Here is a 13,317-nt window from a genome sequence, read left to right as displayed (position 1 = left end):
CTTCCTCCAAACGGCAGCACAGAGGAGACAGGCACTTCAATCACGCTGACGCAGCAGTAGAGTTGCTGCCTGACTCCACAAGAGTCAGAACCCGAGTTCAATCCTGACTGCGGGTGCCGTCTGTACGGAGTATGCACGTTCTCCCCATGACCACGTGGGCTTCCTCTGGACGCCCCGGTTTCCTCTCACATTCCAAAGACGTTCAGACTTGTAGGTTAATTGGCTTCTGGAAATTATCCCTGGGGCGTAGGATAGAACTAGTGCACGGGATCACTGGTCAGCACGGACTCGCTGGGCTGAAGGGCCTGTTTCTACGCCGTATCCCTAAACCTGACGCAAGACGGTAGAATTCCCAGCTCGGCATCGACTCGGCACTGTCTACCAGCGGTAGTCAAAAAACAACATTCAGTTCCGTTTGTTCTCCTCAAACATGTCAAGTCTCAGCGCCCAAGAACAGCTTCCTGGCCCAATGTTTCACCTTGGATCACACAACAGTCGAAAGAGAGGCCGTTCAGCCCATCGCCCACGTCCAGCCCGTTGAAAAGGGCACATCCAACTGTGCAGTGCACAATCACTTCCTCTTCGATGGGAACACAGGGTAATGGTCACATAACATGCAGACCCAATAGTCAAACTCCAGCCAGAGCTAGGACCCACCCACAGTCGTTTTATTTCCACATAATGGGCCACTCCCACTGTCTGTGTGCGGTGTGCGTGCCCAGTCAAGGACTGATTCAGATTTGGACTAAGTCTGTAATCATGCACATCGCAGCCAGGCTCTGTGGCTTAGCCCCGGAACTAGAGGTCTGGCCGCTCCCACTGAATGAGAAGCTGCAAACAGCAGGAGCAGCTGTTTACAGAATCCCCTGGGACGGCACGGTGGCGCAGCGGTAGAGCTGCTGCCTTGCAGCGCCAGGGAACCGGGTTCCATCCCGACTGCGGGTGCTGTCGGTACGGAGTTTGTACGTTCTCCCCGTGACCGTGCGGGCCCTCTCCAGTTTCCTTCAGCATTCCAAAGACGTGCAGGTTCGTACGTTAATCAGCCCTCTGTAAATTGCTTCTATTGTGTAGGATGCGAAACTGGGATAACATAGAACGAGCGTAAACACAGAAACATGAAAAATAGGTGCAGGAGTAGGCCATTCGGCCCTTCGAGCCAGCATCGCCATTCAATGTGACACGGCTGATCATCCACAATCAGTACCCCGTTTCTGCCTTCTCCCCATATCCCTTGATTCCGCTAGCCCTAAGAGCTCCACCTAACTCTCTCTTGAAAGCATCCAGTGAGTCGGCCTCTACTGCCTTCTGAGGCAGAGAATTCCACAAATTCACAACCCTCTGGGTGAAGAGGTTTTTCCTCATCTCAGTTCTAAACGGCCTACCACTTATTCTTAAACTGTGCCCCCCCCGGTTCTGGACTCCCCATGGGGTAGGGGCGGTAGTTGGTCGGCACGGGCTCGGTGGGGCGAAGGGCCCGTTTCCACGCTGTATCCCTAAACTAAACGACAACTGCTCCAGGGCACCTCACAGTGCAAGAGGAGGTCAGTGTGGACTACCCGCCACCAGGGGTGAGCAGCTGGGATGAAGACGTCACTGTGGGGAGGTGACTTCATCCTTTGTTTACCACAGATTAAACCACTCCAGTCTCCCAGGCAGACCCGCCCTTCCTGGCAGCCACACAGTCAGACTCACCACTGCCTCCCACTTCCTGGCAGCCCAGACCACTGGCATTGCGGGCTCGCTCCTGAGGTTCATCACACTGCAAGTCATCAACAACAGGGCGTCACAATGGCGCAGAGGTAGAGCCACAGCCTCACAGCGCCAGAGACCCGGGTTCGATCCCGACTACGGGTGCTGTCTGTATGGATTTTGTACGTTCTCCCAGTGGGGGTTTTTCCCCCCCCCGAGATCTTCGGTTTCCTCGCACACTCCAAAGACGTCCAGGTTTGGAGGTTAATTGGATTGGTGGAACTGTCCTTAGTGTGTGCAGGATAGTGTTAGTGTGCGTGGAACGCCGGTCCGTGAGGACTCGGTGGGCCGAAGGGCCTGTTTCCGCGCTGCATCCCTAAACTAAACTGGGTAGCAGCAATCTGTACAGAGTTTAACTGCATCTCTTTCGACCCGTACCGCTGGAAGGTCGCCTTACACTTGCCAATCCCCTGTCCCCATTGCTGAACACAGACAGGGTACGTGGATAGTGTCAGAAAGGACTGCAGATGCCGGCTTGTAATGAAGATGGGCACAAAGTAACTCAGCAGGTCAGGCGGCATCTCTGGAGAAAAGGAACAGGAGACGTCTTGGGGGTGGAATCCATCTTTAGTTAACTGGCATCCGCAGTTCTTTGTCTCTACGTTTTGATCAATTGTTTGATTGAAAGAGTTACAGTTACGGCTGCAAAGCCTCGCTCGCAATGAGACGACTGTGGACATTGCGGAAGGAGCAAAGACAGAAGCAAAAGCTCATTACAGAAAGTGCCCTGCTCCATAAATCAGATATGAGGCAACCGAGCAAAAGGGCGCCGTGGAATTTGGATGGATTGAAAACCGAGAGAAAATCAACATAACTCACAGGACCACACAGCGTTGGAACCTTCCCCAGCTCACGAAACAAGGGAACCACAAATCTCTCAAAACAATTTGCAAATACTTTCTCATTACCTTTTATATACTTGCAACTCCGAGCTTTCTCAGTGTATTTTTGCTCAAACGTTGAAGGGATTAAGAGGAGTGACTGAGCTAGACTCTGAGGGCATTGAATTAACAGGTACAATAAAAGGCTAATCACATCAAAAGTACAGCAATAATGACTTTACAGCTCCAGAGATTAATTCGGCATTCACACAATGCCGCAAAACCAGGTCCTCGAGGATATCAGAAGTTGGGGTTAATGGCTAAAATTATTCCTTACGAAAGATGTGAAAACCGATCTTAATCCCTTTAAATCTTTGCCAGAACATCACAGATTAGTTCTGCTTTACACATGTAACACTTGCTTCCCAAACACATCTTTCCGACAACAAATCTGTTCTGAAGTAGAGAGATCAAACAAAATACCAAATGCACAGGAAAATATATTGCGTAGTTAAAGGTATCTTCCATCCATTAAGCCTACTCAAGTTAGAATCCATCTTCGTTATGCCATTACTAATTGTCCCTACAGTTACAGTCTGAATATTTTAATGACCTACTGTCCTCTTTTTTTCCTCTATAAAGTATATTACCATCTTAATGATGCAGTAAATAAACAATTCCCCAGCCAACAATGGGCCATTATCCAGCTTTCCTTGGTCATTTGTTACCGGCTTCAAACTTCTTTCAGTCTGAATCAATTCAGTCTGAAGAAGGTCACCGACCCAAAACGTCACCCATGCTTTTTCTCCAGAGATGCTGCCTGACCCGCTGAGTTTCTCCAGCACTTTGTGTCTCTCTTTAAAAATCTTAATGCTTTGCAAATCATCCACTCACTGACATTCTGCTTCCATTTAAGTTTGTTCTCTTTCTTGCAGATTTTGGATGCACTTGGACGAAAAAAAGGAAAAACAACTTGCATTTATATAGTGCCTTACATGTCCCTTTCAGAACATCCCAAAGCTATTTACAACCAATGAAGTAGAATCCCTCAATCAAGTCGCACCAGCTTCTCGTTTACACCCTACAAACAGCTAACAATGGGCGGTTTCCTTTATCATTGTTACTTTTTTTGCATACCTTTTATTCATTGTTCTTTTACTCTCCGCATCATCGTCCACATCTCTCGTTTCCCTTATCCCTAACCACTTAAGAAAGGTCTCGACCCAAAACGCCACCCATTCCTTCTCTCCAGAGATGCTGCCTGACCCGCTGAGTTACTCCAGCTTTTTGTGTCTATCCTAAGTGAAATCTTGAAGCAGTCATGAGCTTTAGAAGGATGAGAGGAGATCTTATCGAAACGTATAAGATTATTAAGGGGTTGGACACGTTAGAGGCCGGAAACATGTTCCCAATGTTGGGGGAGTCCAGAACAAGGGGCCACAGTTTAAGAATAAGGGGTAGGCCATTTAGAACTGAGACGAGGAAAACCTTTTTCAGTCAGAGAGTTGTGAATCTGTGGAATTCTCTGCCTCAGAAGGCAGTGGAGGCCAATTATCTGAATGCATTCAAGGGAGAGCTGGATAGAGCTCTTAAGGATAGCGGAGTCAGTGGGTATGGGGAGAAGGCAGGAACGGGGTACTGATTGAGAATGATCAGCCATGATCACATTGAATGGCGGTGCTGGCTCGAAGGACCGAATGGCCTCCTCCTGCACCTATTGTCTATCGTCTACCATGAGGGGGAGAGACAGGGTGAAGGCACACAGAGGAGGAGGAGAATCAAGAACAAGAAGACTCAGGTTTAAGGTGAGAGGGGAAAGATTTACTAGGATGGGCAGGTGGAAGCGATATCGGTTCAAGAAAAAAAAAAAGATCCTAGCACGAGATCAGGTGATAGACAAGCCGGGTCCTCTAACAATCAGTTGGATTCTGAAGGAAGGAACAGTAATCACAATGTAGACACAAAATGATGGAGTAACTCAGCAGGTCAGGCAGCATCTCGGGAGAGAAGGAAAGGGTGACGGTTCGGGTTGAGACCCTTCTTCAGACTGAAGTCTGAAGAAAGGTCTCGACCCGAAACGTCACCCATTCCTTCTCTCCCGAGATGCTGCCTGACCTGCTGAGTTACTCCAGCATTTTGTGTCTACCTTCGATTTAAACCAGCATCTGCAGTTCGTTTTCCAACAGAAAACCCAATGTTGGGAGTACACAATACACTTCAAAGCAGTCCAAGAGGACCAAAGAGAAAGTTCTAAATGGATTCCTGCCTTGGGTGGTAATAGTATGACTTTTCAGTTGCATAACCAGGATGATCAGTATACAAGTACAGAATTCAGGAGATGGCGAACAAGGGATTACGATGGTGACTAGATTAAAATACTGGATTTAGTTTTATAGGGAAAAAAGAATCAGGGAGGAATATTTAATAATTTTGTGGAAACGGACAAACACAAAATAGGATTTGAAAACTGTGGTTGGGGTCAGGGTTACGAAACTCGGAAATTGAACTGGACTGAACAGGTCTCCACAAAGACCCAAGGATGGGACTGCCAACTCAAGAGTCCCATGACTGGATGCGTAAGGGGCAACACAAAGTACAAGAGAAAAGGAAGCCTGACATCAGTGGGGCGGGCAGCGTGGTGGTGGAGTCCCTGCCTTACAGTGGCAGAGACCCAAGTTCGACCCTGACTACGGGTGCTGTCCGCACAGAGTTTATACATTTACTCTGTGACCGTGTGAGCTTTCTCCGAGCGCTCCCGTTTCCTCCCACACCCCAAAGATTTTAGATTTTTTAGATTTAGAGATACAGCGCAGAAACAGGCCCTTCGGCCCACCGGTTCCGCGCCGCCCAGCGATCCCCGCACATTAACACGATCCTACTAGGGACAATTTTTACATTTGTCCAGCCAATTAACCTACATACCTGGACGTCTTTGGAGTGTGGGAGGAAACCGAAGATCTCGGAGAAAACCCACGCAGGTCATGGGGAAAACGTACAAACTCCGTACAATACAGCGCCCGTAGTCAGGAGAGAACCTGAGTCGACGGCGCTGCATTCGCTGTAAGGCAGCAACTCTACCGCTGTAGGTTTCTAGGTTAATTGGCTTTGGAGAAAAATTCTAAATTGTCCGTTGTGCGTAGGATAGGGTGATCGCTTTTCAGTGCGGACTCGGTGGGCCAAAGGGCCTAGTTTCTGCGCTGTACGTCTAAAGCCATAAGTGGTTGCAATGGTGGGGAGATTAAAATTCTGGATATAGTTCCAGGGAGAAAGGTGGAAGAAGATGGGGGAGGAATATTTGTTAATTTTGAGGAACTTTATGGATAAACAGAAAATAGGATTTAAAACTGGGGTTCGGGTCAGGGTCAGGTTTGGGTCCAGGGACACTGGACTGGACAAGTGTTCACAAAAGATCCAAGGATGACACTGCCACCTCTAGAGTCCGGAGACTGGGTGCATTGGAAGCCGAACAAGGTGCAAGAAGAAAAGAAGTCTAACATGGAGCAGTGAGATTGTAATACAGCAGCAAGCCTGGACAAAAGTGTAGGAGTGAAACTTAAAAAGGAAATTTGGAAAGCAAAGAGGACATTGGCAAGTGAAAGCAAAGAAAATGATGTTTTATCAATGAAGAAACTCGAGGATAACTAAAGAGTTGGGTTTATTCTGGATTGCCTAGTGTAGAGCAGAGTTTCTTGAATTAATCTATTGAAATTGCATTCAGAAAAATCAGAGGATGATGCCATTGTTGAAGTGCGAGTGGAAAATATTGGACAAAAATAAACAGAACAAAGGAGGAAGCATTCAGGTGTTCAGCAGTTTTAAACGTGTCTGGCCCTGTCAAAAGAAATAATGGGAGAAAGTTGTTGAGGTTTTTAAATCCTCTCTGGCTGCAGGCATGGTGTTAGAAACATAGAAAATAGGTGCAGGAGTAGGCCATTCGGCCCTTCGAGCCTGCACCGCCATTCAATATGATCATGGCTGATCATCCAGCTCAGTATCCCGTACCTGCCTTCTCTCCATACCCCCTGATCCCTTTAGCCACAAGGGCCACATCTAACTCCCTTCCCTCTTAAATATAGCCAATGAACTGGCCTCAACTACCTTCTGTGGCAGAGAATTCCACAGACTCACCACTCTCTGTGTGAAAAAATGTTTTCTTATCTCGGTCCTAAAAGACTTCCCCCTTATCCTTAAGCTGTGACTTCCCCAACATCGGGAACAATCTTTCCGCATCTAGCCTCTCCAACCCCTTAAGAATTTTACATGTTTCTATAAGATCCCCCCTCAGTCTTCTAAATTCCAGCAGGTCGAGCCGCTACCTCAGCGGCAGAGGCCCGGGTTTCATCCTGACCTCGGGTGCGGTCTGTGTGGAGTTTGCACGGTCTCCCCGTGGACTGCGTGGGTTTCCTCCGGGTGCTCCGGTTTCCTCCCACATCCCAGGGACGTGCAGGTTTGTAGGTTAATTGGCATCTAAATTGCTCCTGGTGTGTGGGGGAGTGGATGCAAAAAAAATGAGATTCCACAGAAGCAATGTGAAGGGATGATCGTTGGTCAGCGTGGACTCTGTGGGTTTATTCACAAAATGCTGGAGTAACTCAGCAGGTCAGGCAGCATCTCGGGAGAGAAGGAATGGATGATGTTTCGGGTCGAGACCCTTCTTCAGACCCGTCTCAACCCGAAACGTCACCCATTCCTTCTCTCCCGAGATGCTGCCTGACCTGCTGAGTTACTCCAGCATTTTGTGAATAAATCGATTTGTACCAGCATCTGCAGTTATTTTCTTATACTACTTGTGTACTCTGTGGGCCCGTTTTCATGCTGACAAAAGGATTGGAAACATTGTGCCACTGTTCAATATAAGACAGGAGGAATAAACCATGTTATGTCAGGCCAGTTAGATTAACCCCGTCGGTGGCCTGTCCATTGGAATCCATTGTACGGGACAAACTAATTCAGGGTATTTATTCACCAAATGCTGGAGTAACTCGGCAGGTCAGGCAGCATCTCAGGAGAGAAGGAATGGGTGACGTTTCGGGTCGAGACCCTTCTTCAGTCACTGTAATGTGTTTCAGAAAAGTGACTAACATGAGTGCATTTTACAAAGTGTAAACAAGGTCCCTTACAAGCTAAGCTGGTTAATAAAGGTTATTGCATCGAAAGGAGAGGGGCAAATTGGATCCATAATAATCATTGGCAAGATACCAATAATGGTTACCAGTACAAAGGAACTGCAGATGCAGGTTTAAACCAAAGATAGACACAAAATGCTGGAGTAACTCAGCGGGACGGGCAGCATCTCTGGAGAGAAGGAACGGGTGACGTTTCGGGTCGGGACCCTTCATCTGACTGACGTCAGGAGGGGGAAAGATAGATAAGGAAGTGTGAAAACAGGGAACTCTCATGGGGGAGAGGAGAACTTCTTCAAGGGGGGCATACCTCGAGTAGACTTCGCAGTGAAGTAGATGAAATACATGTGAAGGAACTGCAGATGCTGATTTAAACCAAAGATAGTCACAAAGTGCTGGAGTAACTCAGTGGGACAGGCAGAATCGCTGGATAGAAGGAACGTTTTGGGTCGATTCCTTCAATCCAGAGATGCTGCCTATCCCACTGGAGTATCTCAGCGGGACAGGCAGCATTGATGGACGGACTGATTGGAATGCTGTCAGCAATGAGTTCCATACAGCTTGGACTACAGCTCCTTGCTTTGTAAAACGTACACTCATTGGAAATTGGAGGAGCAGCACCTCATATTTCGCCTGGGCAGTTTGCAGCCCGGTGGTATGAACGTCGACTTCTCCAACTTCAGATAGCTCCTCTGTCCCTCCCTTCCCCTCCTCCTTCCCAGAGCTCCCTCTATCTTCCTGTCTCCACCTATATCCTTCCTTTGTCCCACCCCCGACATCAGTCTGAAGAAGGGTCTCGACCCGAAACGTCACCCATTCCTTCTCTCCCGAGATGCTGCCTGACCTGCTGAGTTACTCCAGCATTTTGTGAATAAATCGATTTGTACCAGCATCTGCAGTTATTTTCTCATACTTCAGACCCAATTGTGTAGGGAAAGCAAAGCAGACACCGGCAATTAAAAGCAAAGAAAATGACGTTTTACCAATTAATGAATTGACTGCATGGTTGAGAATGAGAGGGAAACGTTTACAATGGGGATTATGTTGCTGGGCTGGACAGTGGGGGACAAAAATCACAAACAATTGAAAATCTATCTGGTCAGGCATTTAGAGAGGTGCAAGCAGGCGAGAGGATACAAGCTAAGGCAGGATATCAAGTGATGGAGAGAGATAGAGGGAGTTGAGTTTAGTTTATTGTAAGTGGTACAGTGAAAAGCTTTTGCTGCGTGCTAACCAGCCAGTGGAAGACGACACGACACGATTATAATCGAGCCATTCAGTGTATAGATACACTTGGGAATAACATTTAGTGCAAAGTAAAGCCAGTAAAGTCCGATCAAAGATAGTCTGAGTCCCCCCGATGAGGTGGATAGTAGTTCAGGACGGCTCTCCAGTTGTTGGGTAGGATGATTCAGCCTGATAACAGCTGGAATAGCGGAGTCAGGGGGTATGGGGAGAAGGCAGGAACGGGGTACTGATTGAGAATGATCAGCCATGATCACATTGAATGGCAGTGCTGGCTCGAAGGGCCGAATGGCCTCCTCCTGCACCTATTGACTATTGAAAGAAACTGTCCCCGAACCTGGAGGTGTGCATTTTCACACTTCTATACCTTTTGCCAAATGGGAGAGGGGAGAAGAGGCAGAGGCCAGAGTGCGACTGACTCGTCCTTGATTATGCTGCTTGCCTAGGCAGCGTGAGGTATAAATGGAGTCAGTGGAAGGGAGGTTGGTTTGTGTGATGGTCTGGGCTGCGTCCACAATTCGCTGCAATTTCTTGCGGTCTTGGATGGAGCTGTTCCCAAACCAAGCTGTGATGCATCCCGACAAAATGCTTCCTACAGAAGTTGGTGAGGGTTGTTGGGGAACATGCCGAACTTCCGAAGCCTTCTTGGGAAGTAGAGGAGGTCGCAGTGCGCAATTATCAAAGAAAATGGGATACAATATAGTGGCCGGATAGACAATAGGTGCAGGAGTAGGCCATTCGGCCCTTCGAGCCAGCACCGCCATTCAATGTGATCATGGCTGATCATTCTCAATCAGTACCCCGTTCCTGCCTTCTCCCCATACCCCCTGACTCCGCTATCCTTAAGAGCTCTATCTAGCTCTCTCTTGAATGCATTTAGAGAATTGGCCTCCACTGCCTTCTGAGGCAGAGAATTCCACAGATTCACAACTCTGACTGAAAATGTTTTTCCTCAGCTCAGTTCTAAATGGCCGACCTCTTATTCTCAAACTGTGGCCCCTTGTTCTGGACTCCCCCAACATTGGGAACATGTTTCCTGCCTCTAACGTGTCCAACCCCTTAATAATCTTATACGTTTCGATAAGATGAGGGGGAGCCGGGGAGTGGTGGGAGGCACAAAGATGGACGGGGAAGGACAGGGACGGTGGTTCAATCGGCACATGCAAGGAAGGTGTCAGCTGGAGGCCGCAGCAGCCTGGGGCTTGCCTGGATCGGGCACCGCTCATAACAACCGGAGTGTGGGGTGTACCTGGAAAAAGGCGCCAAAACATGGCCCCTCGTGCATGTGGGCTCAGCAGACTATTCCTGTACAACTACTAATCGGGGATGGTATGGTGATCCTCTACTAGACTGTTGGGAAGAAAATAATTCCACAGTGCCGTTGCACTTTACACAATGTAGCACCATTGGTGCGACCTTGGGAACCTCCACACCACAAAATGATCCTCTGTTAACTGGATCCAGGCTGCAGCTGCCCATATCTTTGGGTAACCTCAATGAGGCATGGGAACGGGAGGAGGCCATTCAGCCCATCGATCCCGCTCCACCCCTCCAGTTCATCAGGACCATCTTAGTCTCAACTCCATTTGCCCAGCACCACAATCCTCCATCAACATAAAATCCAACAGTTGGGGCACTGAAAGCCCTAGCTTTCCCAAGCTGCCCAGCCTTTTGAGGGGGGCAACTTTGGCACGGGCTCACCTGACCAAGCTTGGCGAAGCCGGCTGCTTCAGTACAGCAGGTGTGCCTTGCACCTTCTCCCGGTGCGGGATGGTGGCAACGCCTGGAAAGGAGTCAGGTAAAGGCAACGTCCTAAATAAGTTACTCAACCGGCCGTCAAAGGAACAAGACCCTTGGCTTGCTGGTGGCACCCTGCAGGCCACAACCTGCACTTCACGACATTCCCTGACGCATTTACCAATCCACCGTGACAAAGCTCACCGCTCATTAGTAAACCGCAGGGAAACGTGCAGGAAGGAACTACAGATGCTGGTTCGCGCGGAAGGTGGACACAAAATGCTGGAGTAACTCAGCGGGACAGGCAGCATCGCTGGAGAGAAGGAATGGGTGACCTTTCGGGTCGAGGCCCTTCTCCGTAACGTCACCATTCCTTCCCTCCAGAGATGCTGCCTGTCCCGCTGAGTTACTCCAGCATTTAGAATCCGCCTGACAGGCAAGGGTGACCAGGCAGAGGAACCCTCGCCGTGGTGCGGTGGAGCTGAGGCAACCAAGGCCGTTGCACTTGGTCAAGGCTCGCACTCAAGGTGCTCTGCTCTGTTGTGCCACTAACCTGCATCAATCCGGCACGGGAACACTCTCCCAGTTGTACTCGGCCTCAAGAAGGTCATTCCAGACTCCAGCAAAACCAGCTCTCCTTCCCGCCGGATCGCCAAAATCTCCGGGACACAGCAGAAATGTGAGAGAAGTCACGAGGAAAAAGTTAACGCGAGATAAAGTCACCTCCAGCGCAATATTCAGCATTAAGCAGAGAATCCGAAACAACTTGAAAACGGTCAACTGAAACGGTGCCTTCAGCAACAGCCTGGTTCCACCAGGATACAGGGCAGAACGCCACAGGAGATCCTTCTTCCCTGTGGCTATCAAACTGCACAACTCCACCCCCTTCTGTCGTGGGGTAGACTGAGACAGACCTCCCTCCACCCCCCCCCCCCCCCCAAATCTTTTGCACATCCTCAATCCTTTCACCTCGTTACTTTAATTTCACGTTTCATGTTTTTAATGACTGTTGGCAGATCCATTTCCCTCCTGGGATAAATAAAGTTCTATCGTATCGTATTGGTTTCCAAAGGAATTATTCATTGGAAGTTTCTCAGCGTCTGTGCGTCAGAAGGCTGCTCAGGTGAGATTTCAAAGAGAGGGTGAAGGCAACTGTGTAGCACTCCATTTCCTCAAGAGCTTCCTCCATTTACTACGCAGTGTGTGTGTGTGTGTGTGTGCTCGGTTACAGATGTGTAGTGACTCCATTTATTGACAGTAGGTGCACATAGAGACATTAAACCTGTCTGCCTAAAGACTTCATAACAGTCCCACTGTCGAAAGTCCTGTTAACGTACCAGCGTTCTGAAATACCTTTGCTGGTTTCTCTCACATACACCCATCTCTTCATGTTACCTGCAAAGCCATCCCAACCACTTATCGTTCTGTGGTGACGACTTCAAATGTGCCCCCACCCCCCAACCCAATAACAAAACATAAAAACCTTATTTCCCAATGGGTGCAAATGTTAAAGACAGAGGGCATTGCTTTAAGGGGAAAGGGGCAAAGTTTAAGGGCAAATGCAGGGCAAGTTTTCTTGTTACAGACTGGTACGTGCTGGGAAAGGGCTACCAGGGATGGTGGTGGTGGCAGATACAATAGTGGTGCTTAAGAGGCTTTTAGAGAGACACGAGGAATGGAGAGATATGGATCATGTGCAGGCAGAGGAGATTAGCTTATCTTGGCATTATGTTCGGCACGGCCATTTTGGGCCTGTTCCTGTGCTGCAGTGTTCCATATTCTCTCATGGAAGGCGAAACGATGGAAAGATTTGACAAAAGACAATAGGTGCAGGAGTAGGCCATTCGGCCCTTCGAGCCAGCACCACCATTCAATGTGATCATGGCTGATCATTCTCAAACAGTACCCCGTTCCTGCCTTCTCCCCATACCCCCTGACTCCGCTTAACTTAAGAGCTCCATCTAGCTCTCTCTTGAATGCATTCAGAGAATTGGCCTCCACTGCCTTCTGAGGCAGTGAATTCCACAGATTTACAACTCTCTGACTGAAATGTTTTTCCTCTTCTCCGTTCTAAATGGCCTACCCCTTATTCTTAAACTGTGGCCCCTGGTTCTGGACTCCCCCAACATTGGGAACATGTTTCCTGCCTCTAACGTGTCCAACCCCTTAATAATCTTATATGTTTCGATAAGATCCCCTCTCGTCCTTCTAAATTCCAGTGTATTTGCATTTATGTAGTGATATTCAGGATGACACAAAGCTCTTTGCAGTCAATGAAAGAGTGCAAAGTTAGCATGTATCTAAAAGCAAGGAAAGCTAATGGTGTGATACCTGGTGGATTCCGTACACTTTTCAGTTCCAAACACAAACAGGATGAGATGGAGCAAAGTTCAGAAGGGCTAGCAGGTAACTTCTGGAATCAGAGGATTGCTTAATGGAGTTTGGAAGAATGAGATGTGATCTTCTTATAAAATAGGATTCAGAGGGGGGTTTGACAAAGTGAACCAAGAATGTATCCCTTGTGGGGGAAATCTGGAACCAAGGCCCATGGTTTCAGAATCGGGTCTCTCCCTTTCAAGACTGTGATGAGGAGGGATTGCCTCTCTCAGAGAGTTGTCACTGTGTGCAATTGAGAGAGCAGC

This window comes from Rhinoraja longicauda, chromosome 30, assembly GCF_053455715.1.
Source record: "Rhinoraja longicauda isolate Sanriku21f chromosome 30, sRhiLon1.1, whole genome shotgun sequence".
Classification (NCBI taxonomy): domain Eukaryota; kingdom Metazoa; phylum Chordata; class Chondrichthyes; order Rajiformes; family Arhynchobatidae; genus Rhinoraja; species Rhinoraja longicauda.
This window is presented reverse-complemented; position numbering follows the sequence as displayed.